At 30.8% G+C, this 27,114-nt stretch overlaps 1 protein-coding gene across 10 annotated transcripts in view; it reads right to left on the bottom strand.

Moving 5' to 3' along the window:
- The window catches only part of LOC140443476 (uncharacterized), a 447,648-nt gene that overhangs the window by 135,947 nt on the left and 284,587 nt on the right, over nt 1–27,114 (bottom strand). The gene's annotated exons all lie outside the window — the stretch shown is intronic.

Consider the following 27,114-nt stretch of genomic DNA (forward strand, 5'->3'; position numbering starts at 1 on the left):
AATATAAAACAAGTAACGCAAAATTCATTTCTCTTTGTACTCAAAGTTTATTAAAATAATAATCTTTTACTAAATTAACTATTATGTCCACTATGAATATTGGATAGTCATAGATATACATATTGTAAATAACTGCGTAACGTATAAAACTTTAAATAGATCTTACAAGATAATTTTCCTTTGCCATTGTTTGGACCGCCTCTGTAAACCGTTGTGTATATGGAAGTGAAAATCATAACCTTTGATATACTACTTTGAGTTATGTATAGGGTTTGGCGAATATACGGTCGTAGCTAAAGGATATTGTTAGTTTTTTCATTGTTTTCTTTATTGGTTTGAAGTGCTGTCAAAGTTGTAATAATGTGTTTGGTTTGAGGTGATCACAAACATTTCAACATGAGTTTTAAGACGTGATTTTGTTTTAGATCTTACTAACTAGGTAGAAAAGAAATGTCTAAAAACTAAAATTTGTTGCGGCATTATAAAAGATGGCAGTAGATAGATACAAATTAATTGTTTAAATATTTTTTAAATGCAAATAAAAATCCTTTATTAAATAAAAGTATCTAAACTCTGTTTTAAAAAGTTTAACATGGATTAAAAAATTGGTATCTGGTATCTGACATTGACAGATGACATCTGGCAGGTATCTTAAAATAGGAGTGGATCAGGGTCGTATCTTAAATATCTGCCATAGTGCATTTATATATGTATATATATATATATATATATATATATATATATATATTTATATATATATATATATATATATATATATATATATATATATATAACAGAAACATTTTTATTTCCTGGGTTTGTCGGTCTGTTGTAAATAAAACTACTTAACAGTTGCTTAAACGTTTCGGCAATTTGTCATTTTCAATAAGCACTGTATTTTATAAACATTACATTATACAATTATATTTCATGTTTATACTGTTTAACTACTATTCCGAAGGGCTAATTAAAACTTTAAAATAAAATTATTATAAAGTAAAATTGTGACTTATTCTCTTACCATAATAACATATAGTTAACGTCGTATTAAGTTAAATTTTTTGTATAGTGATTCTGTATAGTGAACAGCAGAGTTCTGTTTGATTTTAAGTTTTTAAATTATCGTTTATTAAAACGATATTTCTTTTAGCTAATATACACAACTATGCGGTAATTTTCTTATTAAAAAATTCTATTCCATACGAAAAAAGTAAAAACTACTTTATTCTATTCAGACTTTTAGCTTCCGTTACACAAAATACAAGACAACTCAACACAAATTTAGTATTCTGTAGTTTGTGTGAAAAATATACCACCTGCCTCTAGATCTTTTGTCAGATAATCGCATCTTCAAATAATATAGTGTGAGCGGTATTGTGTGTGCATAGGCAGAAGTCAATGATTCACCCATTGTCCCATAAATACTTTTGAATAGCATTCAAAGCATCAGCTTGTTGACCTATAGACTAGTTGAGCATAACTCTCAAAGGTTGCCAAATATAATTGTTTCGTTCGGGTTAGAGTTTTAAAGGACGTTGTAAGATTTATGGGTAGGAGGAAGGGGAATGTTGGCAGATAATCAATACTCATCTTGCAGATAAAAATAAAGTTTACTATTATACCAGTTAACATGTTTGAAAAAATATTCGTTTAAACAGTATCAAATAATTTAAATTTTCATTCAATTAAGTTAGAATTTAGGGAAAAAGGGAAGTAAGTTTGGTTTTTTGAGAAAATAAAAAAAGACTGAAGTCTAAAATAGAACTACAAGACAAAAGGTAGTTTCGGTGATAAGAAAATAGGTGTTTTCAAGTTGAGAGATAAAGTAGTGAATCGCGAAAGAAAGTTTGTGGTAGCATAAAACCTGAGTGTAAGCAGAATTATTTGAGGTGAGGCCGCATATGTTTGGTATCGAGAGTAAACGAGATCAGGAGGGTTGGAGAAGCAGCACAAAGAGAAACAATTTAAAGTTTAGTTTTGTTTTATTAAAAAAAGTTAAGTCTAGAGATTAGGAGCTAATTTTTGTTTGGGATATTTGATTGAGTAGAGACAGTTTTTTTTATAAATTTATAGGACCGGAGAGAACCTTAGGATCATATGATCTACTTTTATTTATATTGATAATTATATGGTATAATCTTGTTCTTTTATGTAAATCTAATTTCATACAGCTGATATATTTGATTTTCTACGGTATAATAAATTGATAAAAGGTACATATGGTATTGTTTTGTGTATTTTTTATTTCTTTATGTCCTCATAATGACATGACTTGCAAATGCAACATAATTGATACTGAATCACGGAAGTAAGTTCTGAGATAAACAAAGTTATAGGTAAGTTCATCAATTTAGAAATTGTATTTCATTTGTAAATTCATTTTTCCTTACCATAACAATATATATGTATATATATATATATATATATATATATATATATATATATATATATGTATATATGAATTGAAGTTGAAAATAACTGAAACCACATATAGCTCCCGCGGAAATTTCAAATCCAATATATATATATATATATATATATATATATATATATATATATATATATATATATATATATATATTTGAAGAGGTTAAAATTCCTTAAAGAATTACGCTAAAGACAGTTTTGGAAATTTGTTAATCTTAACATCCAAAACTAACTGAACTTTTGATTCAACTAACTGGTTGTTTCTTTTAGCTTAACAATTTTAAAAATATATACTAATAGTATTACAAATTCTATAAAATAATACAGTTACTATTTTTCTTGGAAATAAGCCACAATTTCAATTTACAATAAATTTAGATTCAATTTCCACTTTGGAAATTGCAACGTCAATAAAGTGAATAAATTGAATCATTTTGAAATGTATTTTAAAACGTGAAAAAGTTAAAACGTCAACAAACTTAAATTGTGACTCATTTTTAACAAAAGTAGTAATTGCATTAAAACGCGAAGAAAATAGCTTCAGAACAAGCTTTAAAATAAATTTAATAAAAAAATAAATAAATACATAATTTAATAATAAATACTTAAATACTAAATAATCTTATATACTAAAACGCTAAGCCCTTTTCTTGTCCACCACTTTACTCAAAAACCATATTAGATAATTAAAATATTTTTTCGGAATATTATTAGTATTACGTATAAGATTGTCAAGATATACTTTTGGTAAAAAAGTTCACTTCCGGTTTTGAGATGACCGGAAGTTAAAATTTACTTTAAGTTTTAGACCCCACAATGTATATATGGATCGAAAGGTCTCGTCGAGACGAATCTAAATATGTACTTCCGGTTGCAATCCGACACCGGAAGTAACCCGAAACGCGCATAAAACGTCAAGATAGAACAAATCTGACACCGGATTCGTGATCAGCATGCAAAATTAACTGCTAAATGATATCCATGTCGACATTTGATGAACTAAAAATTGCATTCCGGTTTTGAGGTCGACTTCCGGTTTCGTTTTTATTAGTCAAATCAATAGAGAATTCAGCGTAGAGTTTAAAAATGTAAGTTCACGAAATTATCATTTATAGTTTTTGAGTTATTAATAAAAATATTTTTACTTCCGGTCATTGTATATATTGTATATTTTTCTCGCAAAATAAAAATTTCATTTAAAAACTCGATGTCGAGTTGGTCCGCTAGTAAATAATAAATATATACGTAGGTATATAAATTTTACATTAGTCCTTGATTTGGTTGGTCGTAAAGCATAGGTTAATTACGTTGACTTATTTTCTGATATTGTTGTGTTGATATCAAATTTTATGAAATAATGTATGTTAAGTTGTATGAAGCCTTGCATTGCTTCATTGATTATGTCAACTTAAACTACTACTAGTAGCATCCCGGTCTATTCATTTTCGAAATTACCGCCTTGTGTGTTGAGTTAAACTTAATGTCACTCTTGATCATGATTAAATAGTTACACATCTAACTCAACGATATTTTTGTTCCTTTTTTCGTTGGTAGACCATTAAAGAGTTATCTTGGTGATTTCACTGTAAAGTTAAAGTAAAATATAAAACTTTTAGATTTAATGTTTATTAAATCACACTATCAGTGTTTTTTGAAATTCTGTCAAAGAATGGCCTGTATGTTAAAAAATATTCTGTTCTTTTTTTCTTTTCATTTTATATACTTCTGTTCTCTTTTATACAAAAACCGACTTATTCCTGTTTTTTCCTTAAAAAAACCTGAACGTTTAATTTTTTGGTTCATGAGTTATACTTATGCTTTATTTCCATCTTTTTAGAGCTGCAGATCTTTGTAAGTTATTCTTTACAATGTTCTCTATGGATGTAAGCTCTTTTATCTGTTTATTAATGAACTGATTATGTTTTTGGATTCATACTTAAAACGTCTTCATTAAAAAATGAAGTAGCAAGATCCTTTTATTTTTCTTCTCGAAATTATGACTAATAACCCATTTTCGCACTTAAAACTCTTGTAAGTTATTCTAATAATGAACTTTAGACAATAGAGTTTATCTCACAAAGCAATAGCCTAAAACTCAAATAGTCTGAAAAAAACTAAAATAAAAACACTCATTGAATGTTACCCTTTTCCATCCACAAGTGTCAAACTTACGATGAAAATATTTTAGAAGGGAAGAGTTTGAATTATGTGCACACGTGACAGTCACGTGACCTAAATCATTTGTGGTTCACATCGCGGACGTCAGAAAATAGATGAGTTTCCGACGAATATTAAACCAAATAGATGAATAGAGCACAGTGAAGCATTACTGGACAGCCGAATTTAAATATAATTATAGTCTTAACTTCAATTATGTCAAACATGATTGGTAACGAAAAATACTTGGTTTACAATAATACCTTTGAATACAATAATCGAATACTTGTACATTTCACGTGAATGCTTAATACCTATACAGATTTAAGAAATAAGTTACATTGGCAAGAGGAAATCTTTTATTAGTCTCTATTACGGCCAGTGTTTTGTAAGCAGACGGTATTGACCTAATTCATAGGCTCCTAGGCTAACGCTGCTAAGGCTTTACATCTTAAATTATTTTTACAGAAATTTGTCTAAAAGTAATATTAAGTTCGGGTTTGAGAAAAGCTTCTTTATTTCTATTGAATTTCATGAGTTCATAATTTCAACTTAATTACTTGTATTCGGTTATTTTTAAACTGATTTTATAAAATGGAAACAATATTCATTTGTACAAAAGAATTGTTAATTTATATACCCAATTGTTAATTTTTTATTCTATGTAGAAAAAAGTTGTATACCAGATTGTAAACTTTATAGATATTGTTATACGTGTATCGTGAACTACTCGTAGCAGTTAAAGCGGGTTTATAAATAGTGTGTGATACGATGGGTTTCTTTTTTACTGCGCTCCTTACCACAGCGGACGGCTATTTTCCCTAGAGAACATTTAGAAGAGCACAAACTCTACTAAACGGCGTCAAAGAATGGTGTAATACGTGAAGAGTTACCTTAAACGCTGCCAAAATACAAACAATTATGTTTCGCAGTCCAACATCATCGACCGGTGTCATTAAAAAAGGTGACGATCAATTCCGCCTGTACTTGATGGGACAAAGGCTCGCTACTAGCCCAACAGCTTCCTATCTGGGCGTCCTATTCACTAGGACACTCAGCTGGGAACCTGATCTTAAGGCAAGTTTAGATAGGGTCAGGAACCAAGCCAGACTCCTAGTACCACTTACAGGAACATTCGGAAAAACAAATACAAAAACTCCCATCCACACTTATAAAACATTCATTCGACCCGTTATAGAGTATAAGTCCAACTTATATTGCATTCTAAAAGATTATCAACAGGAAAAGCTGATCGCTACGGAGCGCAAAATTTTGCGTAGTGCTTGCAGAAAACTTTGGCACTTCCCATCCCGTGAAATCCATCAAACAGCGAACGTCACTCCAATATTTGAGAGAATTAATACTCTTAACAAAAATTTCACATTCAGAACAATCAACGGCCCCCCATCCAACACCCAAAACACCCCAAAAAGTTCTTGCTCTTTCCGCGGTCACGTAAAATACCGGAAGCCCAAAAATAAAAAACTTCACATCCCGTCTATCCTAATGCAGTCATGCATTGACGAACTTCCGGGAGATTACGCTGACATCCTCGAGGCTACTCCAATAGCCTACCGCACATACCTCTAAACTCCCAATCCTTCTCCCAACCCCGGACAGGGGAGATTGGTTTTTTGCAGTTTCCCAATCTCACTACTAAACGATACCTGTCCGTCCCTGAGAAAATAGCTGCAACTATTTTCTCACCTGAGCCGGCAATTGCTGAAACCATCTATCGAAATCTGACGAGGCCTGGCCGTTAACAAGTGCGACCGAACAGAATTTTAGTGCAATACGCTAGTTCAGGGGTCGGTCGCAATTGTAAAAACGGCTTGCAGGAACAATGGTTACTAGAGAACACGGTTTATGGCCTTTGCCGACTGAGACGCACACATTCAACACTTAAACATACTCACACAAATCACACCCACTCTAACCCAACAGTGAAAGGGGTCCTCTTTCTGCTACCGAAACCTTCTCATCACCGGGACCCCCGTCCGACTGCAGCCTCCGTTACTTCACACGGGATCTGTGGTCGGACGGGGAAAATCTAAGTGATTAACGGAGCCAGTAACATCGAAGTGGTAACATCCGTCACTGTTGGGTTAAATCACATACACACATTCACACTGGGCAAAATGCGGCAAGTTGACTCTCGAAAGCCGAGTCGCCTCTATTTCTGAGAACGCCCGTCCACAAAATTACAGTGCAATACACTAGTTGCGTGGACGAGTATATGCCCGGAAATAACACAGGAACAATGGTCACTAGAGACCCAACTCTGTTGCATCTAGCCCAAAAAATAAACACACGTTCACTCTGGAAAGAACATCTAAATCCAGACAAGCCTTTCGCCTCTGATTCAAATAGCGACTCCATCTCAACAACCTCCAAGATGCTTCCACAGAAGTTACGCTAAACCCCAGTGGATTCTAGGACTGTTTTGCCTTTGTACTGCCGCACAAAAATACATACAAATCAAGCCTGAAGAAGATCAACCGATCCTAAACGGGTACAAAATGTTCACTCCTTAAATAATAAAGATATCCTTATCCCTCCCTGCCAAGATGAACATTGGAAGAAGAAGAAGATGGGTTTCTTACAGATGGATAGTGATCGTGTCGTGACAAAAAATTTGGTTGCATTCACACACCATTCAACTTCTGCCGCAGTCGTGCTGTAAACTATTGTTTGGTATGATAGATGAAAAAAAAAAAGAAAGCGTTTAATAGTGTTGACATATGGTATTGTCGCCGAAGATCTCGGAAAATAGGAAAATATTGGACTCGGCTGCTTCTTAATAAAGGTATTTAGTGGGTGAATTTGTCACATTATTTCAGGATCTGCTAGAAGACAACATAAAATTTTTAAATTATTATCGAATGTCTGTTGCATGCTTTGATGAATTATGCAGGTACAGGGTCCAACTTTTTAATGTCTTATTTCGGTTCTTATACTATTCTAAAGTTTTATCCTATAACATTTGTCGCTGTTCAACAGGATTGATAAGATTCTTGTTATCTTAATAATGCACGACAAGTGTGAACACTAGAATTGACTTGCTTGTAACACTGCATTCATTCACGATCCCGACATCGTGTCGTCGCAGTGATACTACGACAGTCATGTACGACTTCAATTTAAATCGTGTAGTCAAAAAGCTTCCATTTAATCAGTGAGTTAACCGCTATACACAATATCGTTGCCGTACACAAATACGACAAAATGTCGTACTGTCTAAAAGAAGACTCAATCTGAGATTTAAAAAAAAAGTTATTATTATTTATTGACAATTCTTATCTAAAAAGTATCATTGGGATAACAGGAATAGAAACCGTTATTAACAGGTTTTTGTCGTTTCTTAATATGTTATGTTACTGTTTCAACTGAGTGTATGAAATGATTACTTTTTAAAAAGATTAGCTCTTGCACCTGTCGTTTCTATTGTCTTAATTACTTCTAAAAATTCTAAATTTTATTTACAAAGAACATTCTAACTATTTCATAGTTTCTAAATAGGTATGAATCACAGGGTTAACACATTTTTATACCCACTTAAACAAATAATAATATTCAAAAATAATACCAAGAATTTATCTGTTTGGAAGTAGTCCAGATGATTATCTTTTTTTTATGATTAACAGAGTAAAATTGCTCCTGCATCGATATGTTCACGTTTTTGTTGTTATAATATAGCAAGTGACATATTTAAATTTAAGATATCGTAAATATTCTATTTTATATACAAAAAGTTTAAACCTGGCTCTAAAATCAAAATTACTTGAAATTGGTAATACTTTTATGCTGCCAAATATTATTTACATGAGTCATGGATCGGCCATAAACCATGCTATGAAAAAAGTGTTTTTGGCAAAAAGAAAAAATCTGATGTGTAGAAACATAAACGCGTAGATCACAATACGCATGTCAATAGTCAACATGTCTATAGAAGGGTGTTTAAAATTTTATTAGTCTATATTTCGTAAGTGTTAGTTGTTACCTAAAAAGAGGACCTATTATTTGTTTAGAAGAGATATTTAATACCTATTACTCATACAGAGATCTCTGTATGAGTAATGTCCAGTAGTAAACCCGTGTGTTCGGTCTGCAGAAGCCTCAAGAGTATTTTTACATAGCGAGAAGAAAGTTGTAGTAGAATTTTTACTTGCCTTTGGCTTGAAATATTTTCCCAATTTCATTTTTGGATATCTTCCATTATGCGGAGTTTTGGTATATCGCAGAATTTCCCTCTTGCTCCTTCTATAGTAGTCTTGCCGTGGCACCCACAGCAAAATTACGTTTTTGTGCCCTGCCAGTAGCGTAAAGGATTGTTTGCAGTTTCAAGCTGTTATCAACTTATTAGTTGCAAACGTCAGAGCCTTCAGTGGAACTTAACTGTCTGAGATAATGAATATTTTGATTGATTTGAGGTGTTTCTTCAGAAACTTTTGATCACAAAACTCGATTGCTAGCAGTTCTGCTTGAAATTTTTTTCCATACTCTTTAAAAAGGAGGTTAGTTTAGTACCTCTATATGACTTTGGGTCCTTTACAGGGCGTTTACCACTCTTAGATATAAATATGAAAATGTAAAATGTGAAATGAGGTAGTAGAATATCCATTTCCAGCTGTAGCAGAGTTGGAAAGATACTCGTCTTTTCAGAAGACTTAAAGTTTAAAAAAAGCTAAGATCTTAAAACTATTTATAGACCACTAAATTCTATTTTTTATGACGCTTTTTCTAGCTAGTCCTTTTTTTTGTTATTGATAATCTGTATGTAGATTTATTAAACACAGTCTTTGCTTCATCTTTATTAAATGTTTTGCAAGAAAATTAAAAATTTAAAAGAGAGCTTATGACTTCTCCTTTGGTTTAAGTAAACTCGCTGTTTGGATTTTTACGCAGTTCAATTAGAGTGGTCTCTTGAAATAACTGTTTAAAGGCGCACCGCGGTGTCTAAATTAGTGATCCTTTCACAGAACTGACCTTATGTTTATCTTTTAGACCATCGTAACTTGGTGTTATATATTGTTGTAGTCTTTTTGTAGTCCTCCCAATTACTTAAACTGTTGATAGCTCTGCGTTCACTAACCTTTAGCTTTTCTAATTCCTTGTTCCACCAAGGCTCATCTCTAAAAACGACTGTATTTTTGATAGGACGGGCTTCTTCTTAACAGTCTGACTGTTAGGGAAGATTCAACCAGTTTGAGGCTGTTTCGAGTTTCTTTGCGGTTTAAACTGTATAAAATGAATGCCTTTAAGATCTGATCTAAATTTGTTTTTACATGAATACCAGTCTGTTTCGGTATACGACAGGACTGGACTTACTTATACTCTGGCTTAACCTCAAAGCGAATAATTCTGTGATCCGACGTTGGTTTATCATTAGAGATATGCCACTTCTGAATTATATTTCTAGTAAAGCATCTAGTTAGTGTGACATCCAGTACCTCTTTTCTAGTATCAGTGATAAATGTGGGTTTGTTACCTTTGTTAATATTGCCTTTTTTACAAAAAAAAAATATTCTAATAGGAGCTCACCTCATTTGTTCGTGTTTTTACTGCCCCTTGCACTAATAAACTATCTGTTTTTTTTGTTGCACCAGCTGATGAGGATTTTAACTCATTCTAAAGGAGGGTTATCTTTGACATTATCTCAAGAACTTTTCTCGGTGTTAGGTTGTTTCGAGTATCAGGAAGAAAAGTCACACAAAAGTCACACTCGGTATGGTGAATGTTACCATCTGCTGTGAGTCTGAGTCAGATATTCTTCTGTGGCTGCTTTTGCTGAATTGAAGTTAAACCCTATTAAACGCTGAACTGCAGGTTGCTAAATTTAGGCTTTACGTGTGTCAAATTTATCTCCATTATTTTGTCCAGAATCATTTTTTTTATGTCCATCAAGGGTTCGGTTGAAGGACAAGTCACTGGATAGTTTAAGCTTAGTATTCCTACTCTTATGGTTCTTACCACATGTCTATAGGATGCATTAATTTGCCAGTCATTTGCCTTCTGGATGCGCTTTAAAACATAACACATATTAAGATATGACGTCGGAGGTGGATAGGGTATGTAATGCGAATGAAACAGAATGACGCACTTAGAGAAATATGGGAATACGTGCTTGGCGAGGAAGGCGATGGATAGGGACGATTAAAAAAAAATTATTGAGGAGGTAAGGACCTACGCAGGGTTGTAAAGCCAGAATGATGGATGTGCTTTAAAATCTACTGTCGAGCCATTTTGATCAAGTTCTTGTTTCTTTCTTCCGCTGCGTTAAAGTCACTCGCTTTATCTACTTTGGACCTTGTTGAGCTTCGTTATTGTTCCTGTTACTAGAGAAATTGCTTCTCAGTATTTTCTCTTTTCTTCCGGTACTCTGATCTAAAAAAAGATCCATTTCCATAGTGTCCTAGTTTTTGTGAGTGACACTTCGCTATTTCTCTACCTATTTAATTTAATTATTTCTGACCCATTTTTGTTATGATTAACCAATTTTAATATTTTATAAATATATATATATATATATATATATATATATATATATATATATATATATATATATATATATATATATACGTATATATATTGTTATGCTATTTAAATTGTATTATATTGCTTATTTAGAAAAATTCCTGTCTATATTTATTAAATGATCTAATCTCCAATTAATCACAATAAATCAGCATTAATTAATTACAATCTCAGGCTATTTAACTTGTACTATTTACCTTTGATCGTGGATTCAAAATATTTTCCAATTGGCATCCTAATTGGGATAGGTAATATGACCTGAATAAAATACATAGAATTTCAACTGAACTATATGTGAGATGTCCTTTATTTTAATGAAATTTTATATAACAATCAATCCTGTAATATTTGCAATATACTAACTTTAAATATATGAGAAGTTGTTTTCTATCATGGACCCAAATGTTATTTTACATTAATTTTTAATATGTGTTATAACTAAGCTCTTTTTATAATTCTTTTTTTTTTAAATGATCGCAAAATTAACTGTCTCTATTATTTATTCAATTTATTTAATTAATAAATAAAAACCACACTCCTGATCTAATGAAAATTGACTGACCTTTCTTTCTCTGCCATTGCAATTCTATGGCCACGCCACAAAAAAAATCCTTTCTCCTATCTGTCCTTGTATCTGCAACCCAACAACTCGTGTTAGTGTATGCAGCCTCCTTTTGAGCCAATCTCCGCGCCTGTTTATAACTCCAAATGTTTCCGGCTTCGTCTGATATTAATATTTTTATACCCTTTGGTTTTTCTATCTCTCTGTACCCCGTTCCTCACACTGGTCAGCTTTTACACAGCAAATAAACACACCCGGTAAATTACGTCTTCGGGACTTCAAACAAACACAAATCACAAAGCTCCTTCCTTCTTGGACGACGAAAACTGACTAACCAACTTTTTTCCTCTCTCCTATCTCATAGCCAAAACCACCACCTCCTTGCATTCAAAAATTGACCAATAAAAATCATCCACCTCTGTGACATATATAGTTACCAACCAACTCTCTCTATAAAACGTCATTCGGGTAATTCCAGAAAACAACATTCTTTAATTATTCTAACTAAATCTATCTGCTTTACAAATATTTCTTACTAATAGCTACAAACGATACCTGTTTCTCAATTCAATGTCTTTTGTTAATAAACTTTTACCGATAGAATCTTTCGGGGAGAAAAAACCACCGCAAATCCTGGTCTATTGTTTAAACACTTTCTATATACACTTTTATTCCGGGTAAATCCATTCCACAATAACCGACTTATTTAAATTTCTTATCGATAATATTTGAAAGTCTTGTCTCTGAGGCCTAATGAACAATTCTTCGAACAACTTAAAATACATATTTTGTCTTATACAGGATGTTTGAAAATTTATATGCCCGTGTCTTTATGAAATATCAATAATTTTAATTTTTATTTAAGTAATAAAATTTGTATATCGGTTTTTTATTGCTTATGGACATTCAAAAGTACAACAATATATATATATATATATATATATATATATATATATATATATATATATATATACGTATATATATATATATACGTATATATATATATATATATATATATATATATATATATATATATTACTTAATCTAGTACTGCATTTTATATTCTACGCGGACTATTTTACCCATAAAATTTTAACCCCACGTTATAAACGTCAAATTCAATCAGTAATACAGAGCAATTGTTAAATAAGTGTTGATGCTCTCGATGAAGGGTTTTCCTCTAATTCATCGTTATCAGTGTCAGAGGAAACGCCCTAAAACACTCGACAGACACATGTTATGATACTTATCTGCTTATCCGATTACCTATTCACTTGGGGTGTACTGATCTGCAGCCAAATACTCTTGAGTAATACTTTTTGATGCAATGCCAGAAGATTGCACATAATGTCGAATATATTAAGCTTGATTTAAAATTACTTTTTAACAATAATTTTTAACAACGGAGACTAAAAACATTTTGAAGCAGAATATATTCTCTAATTATTTAAACTATCTACTTTACCCCGAAATGTATGATTACCAGAATCTCGGATTTTTAATTTTCAGTTAGTTCTTGGGTGTCGATGCAATAACTTTTTTCTTTATTTATTTATAGGCCAATATATTTGAGGTTTATAAAATATAGTTAAACGTTTTAAACAAATAAAAGTAACAACAACGCAAGTTGTTGACACTAACTCCATTGATTTTTTTCTACTATTTGCCTCAACAGAAAAATATGTCTGTTAAATGAACATATCAAAGATCCACAAAAAGTATTTTGTATATATGTAGCTCGGCAAAACATCAACATAAAATTTAAATATTAAATAAAAAAAAATTAATTTTGCAATATCTTTTATATAAATTTTTGATTCGTCAAAGATAATTATTACTTTCAGATAAAACTGTCTGTTGCTATTATACCAGAAAGCTAATACAGAATTAATCTATATTAAAAGTTATATTTTTTCCATAGGCCGACGAAAATTATATTTCGTAATACTAAATATCTTAATTTCAAGCTTTATCGATACTTTAGCGACATTGCCGAATTCTTTCGAAAGGAGGAGCGAGAAACAACAAAATATATCCTGTGGTAAATCTGGATGGTGTATTAATGAAGATAAACCAAAATACGGTTTGCTAATGGTAGTCAGTCTTTCGCTTTAGTAGCAAATCTGTGTATAGGGTAAAATTTGGAGAAAGGGTCAAACCATTTATCACCCGGATCCAACAATTCTGCAACGTCATGTTATAAGTTTGTTACTTGTTGTATGAATTTTTACTCATTTAATCTGCGTTTAATAAATATGTGGACTTTATTTACTTTATTACCAAAATTAAATATTATTATTTTAACCGATGTTCTGATTTTGAAAATAAACACAATATTTCATTTAATTAAATGTAGTAAGTTATTATTATAAGTTATTATGGACAATAATTAAAAAATGAAAATTTTTATTAAAATATTTAATATTTGTTAAGTTACTATTATTATTAGATGGATGAGCGAAATGCCAAGAAATAATAAAATTAAAAATATGACAAATGTAGGAGTGGGACAACTGATGCTACAATTACAGAGTATATGTTAGAAGGCTATGGTATGTTCAACGTCGGAATGATAGTCACCCAATATAAAGAATTGTTAATTAGCAAGTTTCTGGTAGAAAAATGCTAAAGAAAATCTGATAATAAAGGCAAAGACAATGATGATAATGTATATTAATATATACAAAACACTTAGGCATTGTATATCCAACACGTATTTTTATCTTTCAAAATCAATTCTACAAACAAATTACAGGTACCTTAGCAAGCTTCTTACAATAGTAAGGAGACACTATCTTTATTTATCAAACACCTATTAACGACACGTTCGTAATTTGAACCCAGAGCTTTGGTTTTTTTCAAACTCATCTAAACGGGTATACACGCGTATCCGGGTTCACTAGTAAAAGAAAAAACTAATCGTTCTTACTATTTCTGGTTGTCCTTATTAATATAAATCATCCGCATTGGCATTGACCATACTAAAACTTTTCTTTTGGAGTTTGGAGGAGAGGAATTGTAAGTATCTACACACACACACACACACACACACACACACACACACACATATATATATATATATATATATATATATATATATATATATATATATATATATATAGAGTGGTGTTAAAAAGCCCTGCATCATCTAAGCGCCTTATAGTTTTTGAGGTTTAACACAAGTTTTTTGTATATTTTAGCTAATTCATTTTAAGTTTTTGCTTGTAATTAGCATTATCGGTATACTTGTAACGTTATAAACGTCACATCTCTATTAATTTATATTTAAATAATTATTTTATTTTAACTTCTTTATTAATTTATTAATTTCTTTATCTTCAGTTTAATTTTTACTATTTTTTATTTTAAAATTAGTTGACGCCCTCTGTTTTTCTCTTTTTCTCTTCTTCCTCTGTCTTTATTTTCTTTCTCTTTCTGTCCCGTAGAATAAATATTCGCCCTCTCTCTTTTTGTCCGGCAGACTATTCTGTTCCGTGTTGACAGACAAGCTAGTTTCATGATATCTATAGCAACATCCTATGACATCCATGGTACAATGTATTCATTGTACCATGTATGACATCTGTGCTAACTTTATTTAGTCTCCCACTTTCTGTCAAAACAACTTTTCTAAGGTAGTGGGATTATTTTTTGCCTATTTTTAAAATTTATAAAAGAAGGCAAAAATTATTATAAGACTCATTTTTATGGTCTACAAATTCTTTTGGGGTAAGTACTTTCATTGTGATAATTATTCCATAATTCTGACCGCATTTCCAATATTTCTAACCTTACTTTCTTTCGAAAGCACATTTTTTTCTGGTATATGCATTAGGACTCTTTAACAGAATTTAACTAAGTAGTAACAATCTTATTTCATTTTATCCTGGCCATACGCTATTTGTTTAAGTATAATTTTGTAAGATGGCAAGGAAGTTAAACCTTTCTTTTTGATGTGTTTCTAATGCAAGTTGTTTCTTATATTTTAGTTTATTGGCATATCAACAACTTAATTGGGTTTTTTATTGGGGGAATTTGTTTATTGGCCATATTGGATTTTACTATAACTATAGTGGACTACAACTTAGTCAGGACATACAGCCACATGTCACTGCAGCTCTCCAGAAGTCACAACTTCTAATTGGAGGACCTAACAGCTAGAACACACAAGCAGCCCATCGAAGCAATAAGTAGCACTTATTAACTGTTAATTGGCAGGGTTAATTATTGTTTTTTTATTCTTTTAAATAAATATGTTTGGTTAAAATTTGTCTTATTTGCTATCAACTGAGAACTCAGGTTCAATCCCTAGTTTAAGACAAGACGAACTCACCCTTGAGATACTGAGCTAGGCAAGTTATAGACGATAAGCTCACATGGTTGATTAAGGTATTATTTTTACAATAGTACTTCAATTCTCTTTGGTAGTCTTATCGTTATATACTTACTAATATCTTTTTAATTACTAGCTCAAAATTCTACAGAAAAGATTAAAATAATCTAATTGAAAGGATTTCCCATAATCCGAGAAAATTATGAGGTGATTATTAAGTCGTTAAAGTAGGTACTATTAAATTGAATCTTAATGACAAATTTGCCACATATTTTGACTGTATGAACACTGTAGTTACCCTAACACATTTATTCGCTCTTTGATTTTTGATAAAAAGGTCAAAATGTCATCCCAGACCAAACAAACTAAATTATCGGACGAAAAGCGTTTTGAAATTATTTTTCACCATAAAAACGACAAATCTAGTCGCGAAATAGCATCCGCAGTAAACTGTAATCAATCTACAGTAATTAGAGTCATTAAGAAGTATGCTGAACAAGGAAAAATCGACGACAGACCGCGTAGTGGCCGACCCAAAAAAACCTCTGTTCGGGATGACGCTGCGTTAAGACAAGAACAAGTCTGGCAGACAGAAGCCTTAATTCCACCCAATTGACAAAGCTGTGGTCTGAATCTACAGGTGTAAGCGTGTGCACTTCCACTGTGAGAAAAAGACTGCTTGGTTTTGGACTTAGAGGATATAAGGCACGGAACAAACCACTGCTTTCAGAAAAGCAAAGATTGCACCGTTTGAAATGGACCAAGGAACATCGAATCTGGACAGCAGAGCAGTGGCAGAATGTACTGTTTAGTGATGAATCCACTTTCAATATTAATAATCATTCTGGAAATGCCTATTTTAGAAGATTTTCTGGTGAAGAATTTTCTCCAATATGTATTCTTCCCACAATTAAACATCCAACCTCCGTTATGATATGGGGTTGCATGTCCCTTGAGAAGTTGGTCGCATATACGTTGTCTCTGGGATGATGAATGCTACCAAATACATTGAGGTACTACAGAATAAGATGCTGCGTAGTGGAAAAGACTTGTTTGACGAAGAAAAATTTATTTTTCAGGATGATAATGCTCCTTGCCATAAAGCAAAATTGGTTAAAGCTTGGAAGGAGAGTAATGAAATTAATAGGACGGACTGGTCAGCGCAATCCCCGGACCTCAATCCCATCGAGAATTTGTGGCAAATTGTGGCATACAATATCGTCTTGATGTAAATAGCCTAATTTTTGTAATATTGAATAAAAAATTTTCCGAACTACATTTTTTTTATTAATCAAAATTTTTGCTGTATTTGCATTTTATAATATTGTGTTTAAGTGCTTGTTTGATGTAGATAGTAAATGGTTAAAAAATATTTACGTAACCACTTAAACTTTTATTTTCATGTATTTGGTTACACCACTGTATATATATATATATATATATATATATATATATATAAAATAAAATAAAATTCTGAAATCAAAGAGAGTAAAAAAAATCTTTACTCCTCATCTCAAACTTTGAGCTCTTGTCTAATCTTCCAAAGATAACATTCCCAACGAATACAATTAAGTTTAAAAAATTCCTTGTGCAGATTACCTGCAGAGTTTGTTACATTTTTCCTCTTCTCAATATAATGTTCCTTTTATTACAATCTAGTCTTTAAGATCAATAAGCAATGTAATTCTAGCCTAATTTAACTAACAAAAAAATTTTAATAAATAAATTTTGTGAATTTGTTTAATAAAAAAGGAAGTTTTCTTCTATATATTGATGTCTGTCTGCTTGATAGGATGACTATTATGCGGTGTCTTGGGGATAAGATTAACTCACATAACGCAATGATAACGTGCGTGACGCTCTTTTAAGGTGTCATATCTTACTTTGCCACCGCTTGTTGCTCCTTCGTGTAATTGCTTGTATCTTATGTACCTTTAGTGCCTTTATATTTGATTATAGTATATTTATGCGTTTGATATCTGTACAGATAGTAACTTGATAAACAAATACACCCCAAAATAAAAGGCCACAAACAAAAGTATAATTAGCTAGCAAATGTATGGCTGACGTATATAAATTATTACAATTTATATGCTTTTTTTTCACATAGATCATCTCTTTTTGATAACGTATAGACATACCACACAAAAATAAATGATCTAAATTAAAAAAAACCTTTTGTTTTAATACTAATAAATCACTTTTTTAAATAAGTCACATATGTCTGTCAGTTTACGGAAAATATATACGATGTTTTAAAATTAAATGAAATTCGTTTATGTACAATGATTTTAATTTGTAAAGTGGTTAACGAACGTGTATGAATCTCCAAGAATTCAAATCATTTAGAATAAGGTAGAATAGGGTTACTACAATATTAAGCGCTGCAATAATAGGGAACAAAGCAAACTAATTAAAACACTGTGAGAATATATAAAACATTTTTGAACACAAAATGGCATGCACTAAAATTCTTCTTTACGCATAAAAAAATTAATTTTAAACTATAACACTATGATATGTGGCAGCACCGTCTCTGCATTATACAAAGTATAGCAAGTTGCATATTTGTGGCTAGAATTTGTACATCATGTAACGGCGAGTATTTAGACCTTCACAATATTTCATGTTTCTAGTCACACTAGCAAACAGAAATAAAATATTACAAAAGAAATAATGGTACTCGCTACCACAACACGTTTTGTGGAGAGCAGAAATACAGGTCACAACTAACGGAAGCTATAAAGAGAAAATGAGGCTGATGGTTATCGTATTTTTCTTTGTCTTTAATGTATCTTATGTACAGAGATATTCAAATAAATTGTGAACAAAGTTAATAAGAAAATTTAAACAACTTATATCCAACGTGATATTGACTTTGCTGAGAAAATATTTCGGAAAACTTTAATTTCCATTTTTATTTTATTAAACAATCCTGAAAAAAATAACAAAAAATTAAACAAAAAAAATTTTACATTAGGCAATACAGTAAAGTAAATTTATTATTTTTTTATTATTTATATTTTAAATAAATTATATTATTTTCAAATAATTCAGTGAATTATTATGTTTGCTCCTATAACCATCTGTTGACGTATTAACAAAACATAACTACGTCACAGAATAAGTAACAACCAGAATGTCCACTCTCAGATGCCGCCTTTGAAGTTTGTCAGCACGCGATCGCCATATTTTAAACGGAAACAGACTCGAATTGAGAAATTTGTGTCAAGCTATAACAGAACTAATTTAAATTTTTAGAGATTAATAATTTAGTACATTTGAAATAATTTAATCTATTCTTCAACTAAAAATACGAATAAAATAGTGCATATTATGTCTATAGTTGCCGTAAATAAATTAAACCTGGCTAATTTTTCTATGCACACAAGATAAAATGTCACTGAACAGCACTGGTTCCGACTAAAACATGGCTGATTCTATCTGCGCGAACGAGATGCGTGTACTTAGTTTTTCAAGCAGAGTGGGCATTCTGATTGTTTATTATTCTGTGCCTACGTTGTTTACTTTTGATAGACCTGTCAAATTCAAACAATAAATTATAATAAAATATAAATAAACATTATTTAATAGTAAATTTATTTAAATTACCATTTCTCTTGAGAATAAGCCACAATTTAAGTTTAAAATAAGTTTATTGACGTTTCAATTTCCTCTTCGGAAATTGTTTTCAAAATATAAAACATTAATAAATTAAACATTTTGTTTTTTGTAATTTGGTGAAAAATTCTTCTAATGATTTAATTTTATCTGATTCGTTCATATTGACAATTCAGACATATATTATACATTTTAAAGTAGCCAACTTAAAAATCATATTGCCAATATTGCTGAGTTGCATTCTTGGAACGACTTTATTGTAAGATAGTTCATTAGATTACATAAAATCATCCAGTCAAAATGGTTGCTTCAATAATATTTCTGGTGATACTTTTAATGACCAAACGTGTGCCGTTGCATATTCTTGGTGAGTTCAAATTACGTAGCAGAATAATTGGTGAACCAATTTTTAACTGAAAATTGTGTGGTGGCATCCCTGGTATATCCAGTGAATTTAAAAATTCTGTTGGATCATTTACGGCTTATCATATTAGGATTTAAAAGATATCATATCACCAATCAACATTATTTATGTACACCATATAATGTAGGTCAAATAAACAAATAATAAAATCACAAAACAGTGTTGCTTGATTTTCAATAAATAATGAAATTCTTTTAGAATAATTAAGGAAATATTAAGTGAAATGATTAGTATTACTCAGAACGGGTACACGTATACTCATCACCAATTAGCGTAAATACCCTCGTACATAGTACAAACTCATCATCGCCAGAAAAGTAGAAATTTTAAAATAGACCCCGATTCGTAAACTCATCACTGGCCTACTTGCACCCCGTGATAGGTATAGATCATAAACCCCTTGCAAACCGCTAGGATTTGGTAATATGACAGATTAAATCTAAAATAGATGTATTAAATCCAAATGCAATTCGCATTGGTTTTTACTTGGGAATTCCACAAAATTCTATTGATAGCTACCTAAAACTATGCGAAAAGAAAAATTTCTCTTCATTTGCCCTTGTTCCTTTAACCTTGGATAGTGAACTGCTCATTGATTACGTTATGGGTCAACGCGGAAGAAAAATAATAGTTATGAATAATTTCAAATTTCAATTGCTAAAGACTCCCAAATCGAATTGCCTTTTGTGGATTTGTGGGACGAAAGGGTATGAGGCTAAATTTCATACAACTGATGAGTAGATTAAATTGTTAAAGTCACATTGTTACAGGTTTATATTTTAGGTAGATATTCCAAAACATTGAATATATCAAAAAGTATGCCAGATATTACGTTGACTTTTTACCTATGGATGTGACGCAAAAGATTTTTGTTTTTTTTATTATGACAATTTTACATCAGACACTATTTAATTAATTAAGTTTTTGGTTGTTAAATTTCCTGGACTTTAATTGCAATAATAATAAGAAAATGAATATTTACAAAACTGTTAGATGCAAACCAAAGTAAGTATATTTAAATCATGTATGTTACTTTTGCATTATCCATTTGAGAAAAGTACGGTAGTAATAATAAGTGCAAATCGGTGTAATATTGAAGATGGTGGTCTATTAAAAACAACCTAAATCATGCCACATGCAACATCTTGTATACCCGAAAATAATTTTTAGTGAACTTAATTCTAGAGAACGTCGCTATTTTTCTTACTTGACACAATTTTCATATTTCGTGAACGGTGGTAGAGTGAAACACCCTGCATATTTAAAAGTTTATTTCTGCATTTCTCTTGCTAGATATTTTTCAGGAAAGTTGAAAGTGCCAGGATTGGAAAACCATTTAGTATAAATAACTAATTTCTGTGTAGAATTGCAATTGCACTCTTATAATAAGTTTTGCAATACCAGCTGAAGATCCAAATATTTTTTGACTTAACCATAAATGGATCATTTTTTTTAATTAATAAAGTAATTTTTCACATGAAACGTAAAAATATGCAAAGAAAATTTAAAAATTAAAGAAGTTTAGAAGAAATTAAAGAAGGCTTTATTTTATGGAAGTCCAGTTGTCTGAAAATAAAAATAATTTTAGTTGCGAAAAATATTCTGCACTGCCACTTGGAACACAATCATTTAAGCGACCTTTGAAAACTAAGCCGTCAAGTTATCAGCAACTTCTCTAAGATAAAACTCAAGAGGACTTATCGGAGAGACCATCAAAAATTAGTCACCAAAAGATTCCAACTTCTTCTTTCAAAGAACACCTGAAACAAACGGACATCTCTTATATTAGGAGGAGTATGAGCAACGATCGTTTGCCTTTTATGCCAACTGTACCGAAGACAATGGGGAAGCGATCAAGCAATCCGACAGATGAATCTAAAGACGCGAAAAAAGTTTTGTGTTGCATAACAATTCGCAAAAAAAAATATTATCATTTTGGCATTCTTGAGAATTTACGTTACTAGCGAAAGCTGAGGCATATTACATAGATGGTACATTTAAATTTGGTCCAAAATTTTTCTGGCAATTATTTACCATGAATAACTTATTAAATGGGCATTACGTGTCTCTTATATTCTGCGTTCCTCCCGACAAACGCATAGAAACCTTCGGCACGGTCTTTACTTGATTAATTGATTTCTCCGAAGAAGTTGTGTTGTTTTAAGTCTATTAAGACTTGTGTCTGATTCTGAAATTTCGATTCACAAGGCCGTAATTGCCGTTCGGCCATCTGCAAAGCGAATTAGGTGTTTATTCTATGTTATTCTTGGGTTGCTATGTCTATTGACTCAAAGTTGGTTTCGCAAAATCCAAAAACTTGGTTTGGTACCCACTTACAAGAGAGGAGATTCCAACGGCAAGTGGCTGCACCACTTATTAAGCTTGCCATTTTTGGACCCAGAAAGGGTCGGCGATGTTTTGTCAACGATTTCATGCGGATATGCCTAACCTGCTTTCATTTATAAAAATGGCCGATTATATGGCAGAGAACTACATGAGTAATGAGTCTCTTTTCCCTCTAACTGATTGGGTATCCCAGTCTAGTGATATACATTTCACCACGAATCCATGTGAATCCTTTAATTCCCAGTTTTCCAACTGTTTTTATCATTCTCATCCCAATATCAATAAAAAACTACTAATTTTTTATATATTCATTTTCATATTGGCGAACAATATTAAATTCGGTTTCATGTTTCAAGGTTTGAAGACATTTTAATTTTTTAATTTTTTTGCTGTTTTCACAAGATAATGTTTAATCAAGTAGGCTTTGACCGTTTATAAAAGATGGGAAACTGTACTTGAGCATTTTGATTCATTCTGTTATAATAAATGGATTTCTAATTAGTTAATAAGTTAAGGACTATTTCCGATATAAACGGAAACAGCACATGCTCATAAATATTTTCATTAAAAAGTTCACAATCGAAAACCTATGCAACTGAATTTGCAGATCTTTAAACCGTTGATTGGCAGATACTTCTAATAGGTCACACCGTAAGAAACCTGATATTAATATCTAATTTAAAGCAGTTTGCTTAAAATAATTTCTGAATTTAATAAATTACCACATAAACGAGGTAACAGGCAGTCTTTCGCATAAGAACCCAGCGCCTTGGGGCAAAAATGCTGGTGATGAGTTAACCTATCCGCGGTGATGAGTTTACCTATCTTCTAAGGATGCCGGTGATCAGTTTACTATATCTTGAAGGGTCTAATAATTTTATGGGGGGCTATAAAGTGATTAGTTCCTTTACGTCCCTCAGAGCAACTGTGTGTTGCCTACATTTGGCCCAACTCAACGACTTTAAAATAAGTTGTCATAAAATTATATTATTAAATTTATAAATATTAAAATGTATTAAATTAATGCACAAACTTAAATTTTTAACTTTTTTTGGAGAGAAAATGTTGAAAAATGTTTTTAATTGCAAATAAACTTAAACATTTTAAAATTATTTTTAATTCTAAACATAAATAATTCTGCCAAAAATAAAAATATTTTACTCTCGAGTAAAAAATACATTTTTTTAAATACTTCAGACACAACTAATAAAAGTTGATACCTGATGGTATATGGTATAAATCAGTAGAATATAACTCTTTGTATGGGAAATAAAACTGCTTTTACTATTTTCCTTAAAATTTCATGATATTTTCTCGATATTTCATAAGAAATGAAAAAAGTAAATAGACGTGAAGTTTGTTAAACGTCACTTTATGTTCAAATGAACTACCACTGTAGAGGTTGTAGAGACGTATAAAACATTTTGTACAAGGGTTTAATGTAACTGTTTGTACGGGAAAATAAAACCGTTGCTTCTACTATTTTCCTTACAATTTCATCCTATTTTCTTACCTATTAGACCTTCTTAAGACGTAAAAAAATAAATGTTTCAAAACCAAATTAAGCCAAATCGATTTAGTCATTCTCGATTTATTATAAAAATGTTAAAAAACATAAAATGACGTTTGTTAAAGTTAAAGTTATGATATTTTATAAGTACGTGGATCAAATGAACTCAAACTGTAGGAGTGAAATTTGAACGCGACTCCGGAAAAATATTTTAGCGCACAAAATAACTCAGTACACTGAAAAATTACTTTACGGCTACAAGTACAGTCGGCAATTTATTTATGATCTATGTTCGAAACTGTTTCACGATCATTCCAGAATAGTTGAAAAAAGTTTAATTCTTCAGTAAATAATCGCCAATCATCTTTTAATTTCGGCAACTGCTTGTTGCTATAATTGGTTTTACTGCAGTTAATTTGCTTATTGTAGAGATTTCATTCGTCTAATCTTCTGACTTAAGTTTTTGACTGTTTACGACTACTGACGTAGACGGCACCGACGGCTATGTTCAACCAGTATTGTCCAGCTTATACTCGAAAAATCACTAAAGAATAACGATCCGAATAAAAGTCAATGGCAAATCTATGTACAATATCAGAATTGCAGATTAAACGATGCTTCATGCGCAGACTACACCACAAAACTTAAAGAAACTCCTAGATTAAGTAATGGAATATGGAATCTAGCAAAGAAAGTGGTTTAACACTCACAATAAACAGCAGTTAAATAGAAAGTAAAAATATGGCTGAATATTTTCAATGTTACTCTTTGGTATGGAGGTTAAAACCTTAGAGAAGGAAGGTAATGATCGGTAGAAACCATTTGAGATGTGGAAAAATATTACATTTAAATTAAGTGTACAGAGCAACAACTGCTAAAGTGTTATAGTGCATAATAAAATGTTATAATAAAAAATGATAAGGAAATGATAAATACAAATAAGATAAAAAAGTTACTATTTCTGGGTTGCGTGATGAGAGTAGAAAAGTATTTGTTATTACAGACGATATTACAAGGCAAAATACAAATAAAGGGAAGTAAATATCGGAATTAGATGTATTTTCTGGTTAAGTAATCTTAGAAACTGGTATAAATGCAGATTTATTTAGAAAGTATTTAGAGTTATAGTATTAAAAGTGAAAGTGGTCGTGATAATTAACCACTTCCTCAAAGGGGAAGTTACCTAAAAACGAAAATATATAGTGCCAATTTATAAGACAGGTTCAACTAAATTTTGTTCATCTTAGATATTTCTGTGATAGTAGAATCTCTTTAAATTATTTATAGTAAATATCTCGTAAAACTATGAACAGTATCATGAAACAGAAAGCGATTAAATAAACTGACGAAAATTGCATTAAAATATTGCAGAAATATGAAGACATTAGAATAGCTTTGAATTATTTGAAGAGATATTTAAAAATAATATGTAAAAAATGTAAACTATGAGTTATATAATAAGTAATAAATTTATTCGTTTGAATAAAATACGTTTGTGTTAATAGGAAACCATAAAAGAAGTACAAACATATTTACTGATTTTAAGCAAATAATAAAAAGTACCACTTAATACTAACCAAATATTGTCTATCTATTCACGTATCAGTCCACCACTAAAAAGTATAGAGTAGTGTTAAGCAAACAGGATGTATGTTGAATTGTTCCGGACTCTTCACATAACTTTAAACTAATACTAAGCACCAAGAAAACTACCGTAAAACACATATGCCTCAGTATAAATGATTTTGTATTGAATACAATACTGGCGCCAAATTAGAAAGTGTGTTTAACTATCTAAATTAGTGCTTTACAAAGTACGAATTGTAAATTGTGATTGAATATATCTTAATAAATGCATTTTAAATGAAAACGGGAAGATACTATGAGTGCTTAACAAAGGTTATGGCGCCAGTTGATACTTGAATTTAAATTTTAAGTAATTATTCAATAATTTCATTTAACAGGGCATTAACAGTAGCACCGAAAAATATAGGAGATCTTATAACAATTAAATAGCATCTGTTATTTTTTTCCCCCTTCTATATACCTAAAATAAATGTACACTATTCTGAAGATGAAGATGAACAGTTATAGAATGATAGAACTGATGGTGATTAAGAAAATAAATATCAATTAAACAAAAGTCAACAATTAATAAATATAGATACCAAACAGACTATTAAGTGACATAACTGATTGAGAAAAATCGATGGGACGGCCTCAACACTACTTAGGCACCCTAAAACAATATGAAAATGGACATATAATAATGAATCTAATCCCAAGCTGAGATCCAGCAAGAAACGAGAACGATTACAATTTTTTTTATAACCGATTATGGGTAATTATAAAAGATCTTCGTAGATTTTTTTGCATACTTTGGCGCTAATTATGTCAAGGATCTATTAATGTTCAGTATCTCCAATAAAAAATAATAACAACTAAAATCTTATTAAAATAATCCGTGAAACATAGCTACATCTTTTAGTTGCATATATATATATATATATATATATATATATATATATATATATATATATACATGTATATATATGTATATATATATATATATATATATATATATATATATATATATATATATATATATATAATGCCATTTTTTGCAGCACTACACTAGAATAGTGGAAATAGCAAGACACATTCGTTGGCCTTTCGTGTTTGAGTTTATATCTTTTCGATTATCTGAAGACGTAGGGCATACAAAAATGAGGTTAACGTTAATTTATATATATATATATATATATATATATATATATATATATATATATATATACAAAAAACACAGTTTATTAGGGTTGCAGTCAGAAGGTTTGGCCGGGATGTTACAGAAACACTCTTTTGACTTTTGGTCTAGCTTTCGGGATTGTTTTATTCCTTCTTTAAGACACTGTAATTAGAAGAATGTGTAAATATTTCCAATATATCACAAATTGTCAGTGCAACTTACTAGTCATTGAGATTATTTATATAAAGCTATGACACTCAACATTAATAACACATATAAAATATAACATATAAAATAATGAACAAAATACATTTTAAAGATTCAGTTATGATAGTAAAAATTTTGTTTGTGACATCTTCTAATGGTGTGTTTTAACTGATCCATAGACAATAAAAAGAAAAAACAAAAATAGTATGATTAAAAAGTAATTGGGTGTTCTTCATGTTATATTAAT

This window comes from Diabrotica undecimpunctata, chromosome 6 (assembly GCF_040954645.1).
Source record: "Diabrotica undecimpunctata isolate CICGRU chromosome 6, icDiaUnde3, whole genome shotgun sequence".
NCBI lineage: Eukaryota > Metazoa > Arthropoda > Insecta > Coleoptera > Chrysomelidae > Diabrotica > Diabrotica undecimpunctata.